This window comes from Felis catus, chromosome A3 (assembly GCF_018350175.1).
Source record: "Felis catus isolate Fca126 chromosome A3, F.catus_Fca126_mat1.0, whole genome shotgun sequence".
Lineage (NCBI taxonomy): Eukaryota > Metazoa > Chordata > Mammalia > Carnivora > Felidae > Felis > Felis catus.
In genome coordinates this window covers 26979278-26990960 of record NC_058370.1, presented here as the reverse complement: position 1 = coordinate 26990960, position 11683 = coordinate 26979278, and the positions used below count along the sequence as shown (strand labels likewise).

Here is an 11683-nt window from a genome sequence, read left to right as displayed (position 1 = left end):
CATTCAGAGTAAAGATCAAAGTCTTCACAATAGCCCAGCTGGTCTGCCAGAATATCTCCTGACATTCTCCTCCTTGTCCAGTTGATTCAGCCACCCTGACTTCCTAGCTATTTCTAAAACACGCCTGCTATGCTCTTCCTTCAGCTATCTGGATGGCTCACTCTTCACCTTCTGCAAGTCTTTGTCCAAATGTCCCTGAACTACCCTACTTAAAATTACAACACTCCTTCACATGGAGGCCAAAACAGTGATGGTGAAATTGTGGGTAGACTGGACCAGATGTGTCTGCCCTTTCAGCTCTAAAATGCTGCTTTGGTGATTTCAGACCTCACGGTCTGCCATTCGTGAAGAATGGGAACTTGAGACTCCGTCTAGAATGTCATCAATGCAGAAGGAATGACAGGAGATGAATCCCTTGGGTCAGGCTCACCCCTTGGAACGACTTGGGAAGTTCTCACACACATCCTGGCCCGAGGCACTGCCCGTTCACTCACTCACCTACTGAGCACCTTCTGTCTAGTACGCCCTGGACCCAGCACAGGTCTGCTGCCCCTGCTCTCCTAATGTAAAGCGAGCTCCCTTTACCTCCACCCCAGCCTGGGCCTGGCTACTCCATGGCCCTGCAGGGCCCTAGTAGCTGGGTGATTGATGTGTCTGCTGAAAGTGGGCGGCCACAGTGTAGACAGACCCTGTCCTTCCTTTGTCTCTGTCCAGCCCCTGCCTTCCTCCTGTCATTGTTATCTGCCCCTTGGGGCCTGGAGAGCAAATGATTTTGCATTTACCACCTCCTAATGTACTACATCATTTATTTACCTTGTTTAGAGTCTATCTTCTCTAGTGGAATGTCAGGTTCCCAAGGACAGAGATTTTGTCTGTCTTTTCACTAGTCTATCCTCACATTTAGTACAGTGACTGACACATGGTAGGTGCTCAATTTATGCTGTAGTAACCGTGCCTCTGTACCTCTATGTGAAAGTAGATGAATATCTCTTGGAACTAAACCTAGAAATAGAAGTCCTAGGTCACAGGGCATACATGTTTGATATGGGTGAAAAATGGTACCTTCTTGCTTAAATTAAATTTAAGTTTATTTTAAATTTCAGTATTACTAGTTGAGGCCAACCACCTTTGCATGTCTTGTCTTTTCCTTTCTTTTTTAATTTGAAGGTCCAACTGGCTTTATTAAGGGGTTCATGAATCTGGCAGCATCCCATCTACCAAACAGAGGGAGTGTCCCTTTGCATTATCTTTAATGGCCAATTTTGTTTCTTCTTCTAAGAACTGCCCATCTTCCTCTTTTTTTTTTTTTTTCCTGTTGAGTTTTGGTCCTTTTCTCACTGATTCATAGGAGATGTTTTTATTTATATATCGGGTTCTAATTCTTTGTACTATGTGTTGGAAATATTTCACTGAGTCTCTCTTGTTTGTTTTCCTTTTGTCAAACAGAATTAAAAATTTTTTTAATGTTTATTTATTATTGAGAGACAGAGGGAGATAAAGCACGAGCAGGGGAGGAACAGAGAGAGAGGGAGACACACAATCCAAAGCAGGCTCCAGGCTCTGAGCTGTCAGCACAGAGCCAGACGCCGGGCTCCAACTCACAAACTGTGAGATCATGACCTGAGCCGAAGTCAGATGCTTAACCGACTGGGCCACCCTGGTGCCCCTATTCAATATGAATTTTAGAATCAGCTTGGCAAGTTCCATGACAAAACGTTTCATATTGGAAATTTCATCGGAATTGCCTTGAACCCTTCATTTGGAAAATTAAAGCTTTACAATATTGGACCTCCCCACCCACTAACAAAGTATAAAGTTTTAAATTTTTTTTTCAATGTTTTTATTTATTTTTGGGACAGAGAGAGACAGAGCATGAACGGGGGAGGGGCAGAGAGAGAGGGAGACACAGAATCGGAAACAGGCTCCAGGCTCCGAGCCATCAGCCCAGAGCCTGACGCGGGGCTCGAACTCACGGGCCGCGAGATCGTGACCTGGCTGAAGTCAGACGCTTAACCGACTGCGCCACCCAGGCGCCCCCAAAGTATAAAGTTTTTTACTTATTTTTATAGTTATTCAACCAAGCTTTACAGGTTTTAATTTTCAGATAAAGGTCTTGGGTATCTTAAATGCTGTAGTTTTTATTACAGCGATCTTCCCCCCTTTTCGCTGCTATTATTTTCTAACTGATTATTGATGATCTTTAGGATCAGATGTCCTTAATTCAAATTCCACCTCCTCCATTCATTGATTTTAGACACATTCACTCAACTTCCCTGAGCCTTTGTTTTCTCTTTCATAATACCAGGATGACAAAGCAAGGGACGTAAATGGAATTAAAAGGGAAGGACCAAGCAATCATAAACGGCGAGTTTAAGCCAGTAATGTCAGGGCCTGGGCTTAATGAAGACTTTGAGAGACTCCTCTCCTTGGCAGAGAAGCTGAGGGCGAGTCTATGTTGTACACAGGGGACTCTATGTTAGAACGAAGAGAATTTCTATGAACATGCAAGGCACCATACACCACTATAGGGAGAATAATAAATATTTTTCTTCGGTTAAAGTTTTGGGGAGGTCCAGGTGCGCGCCGTTCTGTTACCTGAAGCGACTCCTCATCTCCTCAGTTGGTACCACCTCTCCCGAATAATTTGTAGCCGAGCATTCTGGGCTTTGTAGTAATTTCCTTATTAGAGTTGTTCCACGGGGCTCGCGCGGTTGCTTGAGACTACATTTCCCAGGAGGCTCCCGGGCCGGTTGTTTGCTTGTCCCGCATCATGACTTCCGGCGTCCCGGCGCACTGCTGGGCCAATCGGGAGGCTAAGACTGCCCATTCCTGGCACTCTGATTGGTGCATTCGACTAGAGAGCCTGGGTTCAAATTTTCAACGGTACTGAATGAGGCCCGCGGCGGGTGTTCCGGACGCTCGGTTGTCAGAGCTGAGGTGAGGGGAGCCTTGGGGAGAAACGGGGAGCAGCTGGGGGTGCGGGGCTGCCTTCTCTGCTGCTGTCTGCTGCTCTGCCTGGTTCTCGAACGGCTGGAGGTCGCTCGCCTCTAAGCCCGTAGTGCGGCCCGAGCGTCTTGGCCCGGGCTTCACAGGCGGCGGCGGCGGTGGTGTGTGTGTGTGGGCTCCGTCTTGGCCGGGCCGAGAGGGAGCTAGACTTCGGACCACCGCTTTCTTGGTGACAGGATTTTCCCGTGAAGTGTGGCCGGACCGAGGCTGGCGGGCTGCGTCTCGAGGTAGAGACGGAGGCCGGCCGTGGGAAATAGGGGGAAGGAGGGTTGGTGGGAGGTTGTAGGCTAATAACGGTAACGACCATTGTTACCACGAAGGGATGAAATAAGCATTCGCTGGAGTGAGCACTCTGCGTGCGTTTTCTCGTTCAATTTTCGCACCAAGCCGATGAAGCAGGCGCTCTTCGTAACCCCCACTTTATAGAGGAGGAAACAGGCCCAGATTTCAAGAAATGGGTGCAACAGTAGCCCCGCCCTCAAGGAGTGTGGCTTCGGTGGAGGAAAACTGATGTCGGCACAGGCAACTGCATTTAAAAACTATTGTGTAAGAAAGAAAGGTAATAGATACGGTGTGAGAATTGCGGGACAGTTTAATTGCAGTTGGAGTTGTCTTTCTGTTTGGGGTTTAAAATTCATCCTGTTTTACCTGTATCTGCTTAGCCCTCCCCCTTTGTAACGAATAACTAGGTATTCTTTCCTTTCTAATTTTCTATCCTAGAACGTTTATAGGTTGGAGAGGAAGGGAAAAGTGTGAGCCAGACTATAAAAAGCACCCCCCTTTTTTTTGGATGTGTGGTTTCTTTGTCTCACAGACAGTTATCTAGTAGTTAAGTACCCAGGACTTTCCCCAATCAGTCTTGCTTAGGACCAGACAGCGTCCATCGCTCTCCTGATCTTGCTCTGAGGTCATTGCTTTATGTACTCCCAGGTTCATTCCGTTTTACCTTGTCTTGACATCCTATGACCTTTCTTTGTATTTGTCTCACTCATCGGATGTCAGAATTTGAATTATTTACTACTATGATAAGGATATTCTTCTGTTGTGTCATCAGCGTGTCATATCATAACCCCTGTCCAGCCACCCCTAGATCAGCCTTGGTTGTTTTGGAGTAACACTGTTGGTGTGGTGTGTTAGCTCAGCATTAAGTTGCCACTCTCGGGATAAAAGTTATTGTTGCTCCCAGCTCACTTAGCTAATTAATTGACTTTTTGAGGGTGTACTGTGTGCTCAGATTGGTATTAGATACTATGGGTATTCAGATGTATGATGTTCTCGTGGGTTTTCTGGTATGTTTGAGGACAAAGGACTGATTCAGATTGACAAGTGACAATCTGAACAAGACACGACCGAATTGGAGTCCTCTAGTGTCATGTATTGTAGGGGCCCTGGCAATGTAGAGGTGAGGGAGATCAGTGAGGCTTAAGACAAGCAAGGCGTGTCTTTGTGAAGCAGAGGGGACACATACTGGCTCTTGGTAAGCAGAGTGTGGTTAGACAAGAACTAGAACAGTCTTGGTGCACAGAAGTTGCCCACTTAATATCTGCTGTATTGGATAGGCAAGAGGGCATTATCTAAATTGACTACACAACTGCAGATATGAAAAACTGGATGACTTCAGCTAGGTCGGTCAATTTGTTTAAATTTTAAAATTATTTAAAAAAAATTTTTTTTTTCAACGTTTATTTATTTTTGGGACAGAGAGAGACAGAGCATGAACGGGGGAGGGGCAGAGAGAGGGAGACACAGAATCGGAAACAGGCTCCAGGCTCCGAGCCATCAGCCCAGAGCCTGACGCGGGGCTCGAACTCACGGACCGCGAGATCGTGACCTGGCTGAAGTCAGACACTTAACCGACTGCGCCACCCAGGCACCCCTAAATTTTAAAATTATTTAAATGATGCTTAAGTCTGTGTATTCCAAGGTTAATAAAGTTGACTTATCCTGCATTTGCAATTAAGCTTCTCCGGGAGACAGGATTAGGTGAGAAAGTCCTTCATTTTTTTGTTTAGGTGCCAGGAGATGATGAGTTCTTCTATGTGCCCTATATATTTTTTTTCCTTTCAGCCTCTCCTGGGTCTTTTCCCTAATCCTTTTTGAATTGCTGGTGAAGGAAGGAAGAGGAGAGACCTAAATGCCCTTTGGCAAACTGAATTGTCTTTGCAATGAGTAAAGTTAGGAAACAGAATTAATTGACTACAGGGAGACTGAACAGCCGATTCAGTTCTGTAAATAGATCTGTATTTGAGACAGACATAGAGCTCAGAGGTTTTAAGGTACTTGGTGCAAAAAGTATAGATAACTGGGAGGGGTTCTGGGTTTGTTTGCACAGAGAAACTTGATTGGGGAGCAATTAAAGATTAGTGAGAAAGGAGCTTACTTTGGAAATATATAAAAAATACTATATCTACTCATTTAAATAGAAAAAGGTAGTAAAAGTTTTTTTATAAGTGTGCCTACTTATAAGTGCCTACTTTATAAGTGTGCTTACTTATTATAAGTGTGCCTATTATTTGTCCTGAGGTTTGAATAGAAATGTACTCTATTACTCCTTGGTGTCAGTGTTCCTAAATTGCAAGATTTGGAAAGGTAGTTTTAAAGTGGGAATATATAATGTCAAAGACACCAGAAGACGGCAAATGTATACTAAAATTTAAGCTGAAATGACAAATTAAGAAGTTTGGCATTTGGGGTAGATTTATGCTATTTAGAACTTAGCTCTCAGAAGCACTCTTTGGTTTGGAGAGTGGCTGGCTATCTCTGGTGTTATGCAGCCCCTTCCTATTCTCTGTTAACCATCTTTACTACAGAGATCATGAACCTGTTATATCACCTTTCTGTTTCTTCCAGGTTCTTGATAACAAGTACTTGCTAGACTTCAGGACTTCAGAAGAGAGGTGAAAGAGTACGTTGCAACTCTGAGTCAAGTCTATAGGCAGGTGGACTGACTGATGGATTAAACCACAAGTAAAGCTGAGTCTACAGTGAGTTACATTAAAAAGGAATAAGAGGAACATTAATATATTAGCATCAAAAGTGTTTAACTTTAGGGGCGCCTGGGTGGCTCAGTCAGCTAAGCATTCAACTTCGGCTCAGGTCATGATCTCACAGCTCGTGGGTTCAAGCCCCACATTGGGCTCTGAGCTGACAGCTCAGAGCCTGGAGCCTGCTTCGGATTCTATGTCTCCATCTCTCTCTGCCCCTCCCCCTTTACGTTCTCCTTCTCTCTCTCTTTCTCTCTCTCTCAGAAAATAAATAAGTATTAAAAAAAATTGTTTTAAAGTGTTTAACTTTAGGGGTGCCTGGTTGGCTCAGTCGGTTAAGCGTCCGATTTTGGCTTAAGTCATGATCTCATGGTTTGTGGGTTCCAGCCCTGTTTGAGTTCTGTGTTGACAGTTCAGAGCCTGGAACCTGCTTTGGTTCTGTCTCCCTCTCTCTGCTCCTCCCCTGCTTGGTCTCTCTCTCTCTCAAAAATGAGTAAACGTTAAAAAAATATTTTAAAGGTGTTTAATGTATCTTAAAAAGTAACATGTTTGGGGAAAAATTATTTTTTCTAAGTTTATTTACTTAGAGCGAGTGCAAGTTGGGGAGGGGTAGAGAGAGAGAGAGGGAGAGAGAGACTCCCAAGCAAGCTCCACACTGTTGGCACAGAGCCTGACCCAGGGCTCGAGCCCACAAACCATGAGATCACGACCTGAGCTGAAATCAAGAGTCGAATGCTTAACTGACTGAGCTACCCAGGCACCCCAGAAAATTTATTTAATATGGAAAAGCAAAAGAAATAAATATGATTCACTATTCTACCTCTTAGATAAACTATTGCTAACATTTGATAGATTTCTTTCCAATTTTTTTTCTGTGCCTGTATTTGGTTTTAAAAAGTCATACACTAAAAACTCTCATTATTTTTTTTTTTAACCTGATTAGGTTATGAACATTTTTTCATGTCAATAAAATTTGCTACAACATAATTTTAATGGCTACATGGTAGTCCATTAGATGGTTCTACCATAGTATTTTATGCAGTGAAATCCTTGGTGAAAAGAATGCATATTTTCAAGACTTTGGTACATAATGCCAATTGCCTCATGGGAGAATTGTGCTGATAAACATACCCACTTAGTAGTGTATATTCACACAGCACAAATTTATATTTTTAAACTATGTAATACATTCACGTGGCACAAAAATAAAAATAATATAAAAATATTTATAGTTAAAAATCTTCTGTCACTGTCTGTCTCACTTCCTGGCATCTAATAGGTAATCAGTTTTTGAGGTTCTTAGGTACATGTATATCTACATCCCAAGAAAGATACCCTTTTTTTTTTTTTTTTTAATTTTTTTTTAACGTTTATTTATTTTTGGGACAGAGAGAGACAGAGCATGAACGGGGGAGGGGCAGAGAGAGAGGGAGACACAGAATCGGAAACAGGCTCCAGGCTCTGAGCCATCAGCCCAGAGCCTGCCGCGGGGCTCGAACTCACGGACCACGAGATCGTGACCTGGCTGAAGTCGGACGCTTAACCGACTGCGCCACCCAGGCGCCCCAAGAAAGATACCCTTTGAAGGATGTAAATCTTTACAAGACTGAGTGATTGAGGTTTGGCTAGGATTGTAACCTCCTGTAGCCCCACTGTCAACTCTTACAAAACTCTTTCAGCTTCTTGTGTTGGAACAGCATAATACTTGGATATTCTACAAAGATTTCCTTTTAGTATTCTACAGAGATCTGTGTTATTATTTGGTAATAATATTGCCATTATTTGGTAAATGGCATCATTGATTTTTATCAAGGTCCTATTAGTTGTATAAGAGTAGATTAGGGTTTATGAAGTTCTGTGGATAAATTAAATCAGAACTTAGTTTGTAATCCATAACTCACAAGTTTGGGAGAGAGTCGATAAAAAAAACTACATTTGCTTGAGGTTTCTGGACAGTGATGAATGACAACAAGTGTCCATGTGTCCTGTGCTGACTTCTGAGTGCTTAGACAGTGAGGGATTGTCATTGGATTTTAAATTGACCCAATTTTGGAAGCTTCATGGATCTGTTTCGGTAAACAGATCCAATTTCAACGTAGAAGTTAGCAAACATAAATGTGGAAACACAAAGTCCATTTACTTCCTTCAGACTTAGTTTGTGACTTTGATTAACAGTTAAAATGACATGCTGGATTATGTTGCCATTTACTGACTCCTGCTAATCCCTTATGTACAAAAAAAAAATGTAGGTAAGATGAAAATAACTCTATTTAACTTGTGGTTCGGTAACAGGATCTCTTTTCCCTTGTGAAAGTAGGAGAGGGTGTCCCTGGGGGAATGGCACCATTTGGGATGGGACCATTTACTAACTACACTTCTAATGAAGTCTTGACTTACTTTGTTTACTATGTTACCAGTTGTTTAAGTCATGATTTTTCTTCCAATAGGAATAGGTTAAGATGCAGCTCCCAAACTGGATAGTGAAGTGCTTGAGAGCATCTGTCACACCAAAGTCTTTGTTTTGTTTAGGAGCTACCAGTCCACTGTTCCAACTTTCCTTAGAACTTACCCTTTTGCAGTTTTCCCCCACCTCCCCTGAACCTGTGCTTTTTGATTTATAGAGCTTGTCAAGGCTAGTTATTTTTGGTTTGAGAGTGAAGAGGGACAGGACATGATCGAGGTTAATTTCAGGCGAATGTGGAAACAAATTACATTGCTTCTTTTGCAATCTTCCTCAGTTGTGTGCTTTTCCCTCATTTGTTTCCCTTTTCCATTTATCTCTTCCCTTAGAAAAAGTCAGTATTCATCCTTGTAGAACTCTGTAGGTCTGTCTGTGTCTCGTTATCTTGTTGTTGCTGTTGTTCTTTGTGCATTTCTTTCTTTCTTTCTTTCTTTCTTTCTTTCTTTCTTTCTTTCTTTCTTTCTTTCTTTCTTAAAATTTTGATTTGAGTATAGTTGACACACAATGCTACATGAGTTTCAGGTGTACAACATAGTGATTCAACATCTCTGTAGGTTATGCTATGCTCACCACTGTTTGTATCTTTTATGCATCACTTCCACCAGGTACCCTTCTCTGACCCTCCTGTTCCCCTTCTCTGCACTTCCATAGTGCCTTTGGTTTTCTTCTATTATATCACGGATCACCGTGTATCACAATTGTCTGTATTTTCCACTCAAATGTGAGTTTCTTAAGGGAAGAGATTCTATATATGCTTTTAGTCTTTGTTTTTTTGGAAACAAAAATGAGCTATGTGATATGATGATGGCACTTAATAGGCAGTTCTTTTTTTTTAATTTTTTTTTTTAATTTTTTTTTTTCAACGTTTATTTATTTTTGGGACAGAGAGAGACAGAGCATGAACGGGGGATGGGCAGAGAGAGAGGGAGACACAGAATTGGAAACAGGCTCCAGGCTCTGAGCCTCAGCCCAGAGCCCGACGCGGGGCTTGAACTCACAGACCGCGAGATCGTGACCTGGCTGAAGTCGGACGCTTAACCGACTGCGCCACCCAGGCGCCCCTAATTTTTTTTTTAACGTTTATTTATTTTTGAGACAGAGAGAGACAGAGCATGAACGGGGGAGGGGCAGAGGGAGAGGGAGACACAGAATATGAAACAGGCTCCAGGCTCTGAGAAGTCAGCACAGAGCCCGACGCGGGGCTCGAACTCACAGACCGTGAGATCATGACCTGAGCCGAAGTCGGACGCTTAACCAACTGAGTTAATAGGCAGTTCTAAAAGGAAGCTAAGTGGTTCATAATATGGGAGAGGCTTTTTCCTCAGTTCTGTTGTAGGATTATTGGTCTGAAAGAGCTATTCACTCAGATGGTTTCTAGTTTTGCAGGAATCTAGAGCTGTGGTAGATTCAGATAATTTTGAAATGTGAAGCTGATTCTCTTCCTTGGCAGTCTGATTTGTTTGGGAGAATGTGGTTGACGCATGTACCTTTTTTCTTTCTTTCTTTTTTTTTTCTTCAGTGAGACCTGTTGACAGAAATTCAATCTTGATAAAGGGGTGCAGGAAGGCATCCAGTTCCCATCATGCCTAGGTCTCTTTCATTTAAACTGTTGGCCCAGACTCTGGCCTGTTCCATTTCCCACTAGGCCTTGTGCTTTTTAATTTTTGAAGGTTTTACATCTTAATTTTATTATTTATGGGAGAAGCAGTGTGGTAAAACCGGCATAGCCGAGTAGTTACTTTTGGTTTTGTTCATGTACTTGTGCTATCACCTTTTGTTGAAGAGAGTCAGACTTCTCAATGGATTTGTATTTTGCTTACTTTTTCCCCTTTTTGGGGGAGTTGGGGAGGTGGGAATGGTCTCCTGAGTTGGCCATACTGGACCAAAAATAGCTTTTAAAAGAAGCCTCTTTTTTTTTTTTTTTTTTTTTTTTTAATTTATTTATTTTGACACAGAGAGAGAGAGTGCACAAGCAGGGGAGGGGCAGAGAGGAAGAGAGGAAATCCCAAGCAGGCTTCACCTATTGTGGGGCTCATGCTCATGATCTGCAAGATCATGACCTGAACTGAGATCAAGAGTTGGATGCTTAACTGATTGAGCCACCCAAGCATCTCAAAAAGCTTTTTAAAAAAATGGTCATGTTAGAAAAATAATATTTCAGTTTTAAAATTTCACCTAAATAAAGATTAAGCATATTTAGGTTTGAGCCCCTTGCCTTTTGACCCCCATCAATCAAATGCACTCCTAGACCTCAGAAGACATTTCTTCTTCTGATGCTTAAATACTGTACTCATGGTCTCTTTTACTCTATAATATCCACTGAGAGGTTCAGACTAACTTCCGTCTTATAAATAGCAAAAACTTTATATGCAAGAGTACATCTTGCATGGGATGATGATATCTACCTTGTATATTTTTAATGCACTTTAAATGTGATGGTTTCTTAATTTTAAAAATGTATTTATTTTTAAATTTTTATTTATTTAAGTAATCTGCACACCCCCTGTAGGGCTCAAACTCATGACCCTGAGATCAAAAGTCCTGTGTTCCTCCCACTGAGCCAGCCAGGTGCCCCAAATGAGATGATTTATGTAAAGTGCCTAATAAAGTGGTTGGCCTGTAGTAAATAGTATTTGGAAGTTATTGTCTATAAATGGTTTTGTCCTTTGTGCCTTGACATTTCACATTGATCTACATAAATCTCTATTTTTTAAAATAAATATGAGAGGAAATAAATAAATAAATAAATAAAAATATATACTCACACGCACACAAAGAGGCACCTGTCTGGCTCAGTCGGTAGAGCACACAACTCTTGATCTTGGGGTCATGCCCTACATTGTGCATAGAGATTACTGAAAAAAAAAATTAAGTAAATAAGAGAGGTTAGTGGATAAGGACACATCCTTTAGGGCCTACTTGAATGCAGATGCTGGCTCTGCTATTTCTTAACTGTGTGATCATGAGTAAGTAGTAAATCTCTCCTTGCCTCAGTTTCCTTGTCTATAAAATGAAGACAATAATAGTACCTACTTAATAGGATTTTTGTGAGGATTTAGTGAGTTAATTAATACATGTAAAACATCGCCAGGAGTGTCTGGTGTGTCATAAGTACTCAGTAATTAATAGCAATTATTATTATTCTTTTTTTTTATATAATTTTTTTTTTAACGTTTTGTTTATTTTTGAGACAGGGAGAGACAGAGCATGAACAGGGGAGGGTCAGAGAGAG

General features: G+C 41.9%; 1 protein-coding gene across 9 annotated transcripts in view; it reads left to right on the top strand.

The window, feature by feature from the left end:
• Positions 1-2806: 2806 nt before the first annotated feature.
• Positions 2807-11683, top strand: part of TPX2 (TPX2 microtubule nucleation factor) — a 56127-nt gene continuing 47250 nt past the window's right edge. For 5 of the 9 annotated variants that reach the window (XM_019826679.3, XM_011280842.4, XM_019826677.3 and 2 more), the window contains exons 1-2: positions 2831-2937; positions 5857-5990. The gene's annotated coding sequence lies outside the window, so the exon portion shown is untranslated. Of the gene's footprint in view, positions 2938-3044; positions 3234-5856; positions 5991-11683 lie in introns of those variants that run through there. The other 4 variants (XM_019826678.3, XM_011280841.4, XM_019826681.3 and 1 more) reach the window with 4 other exon arrangements.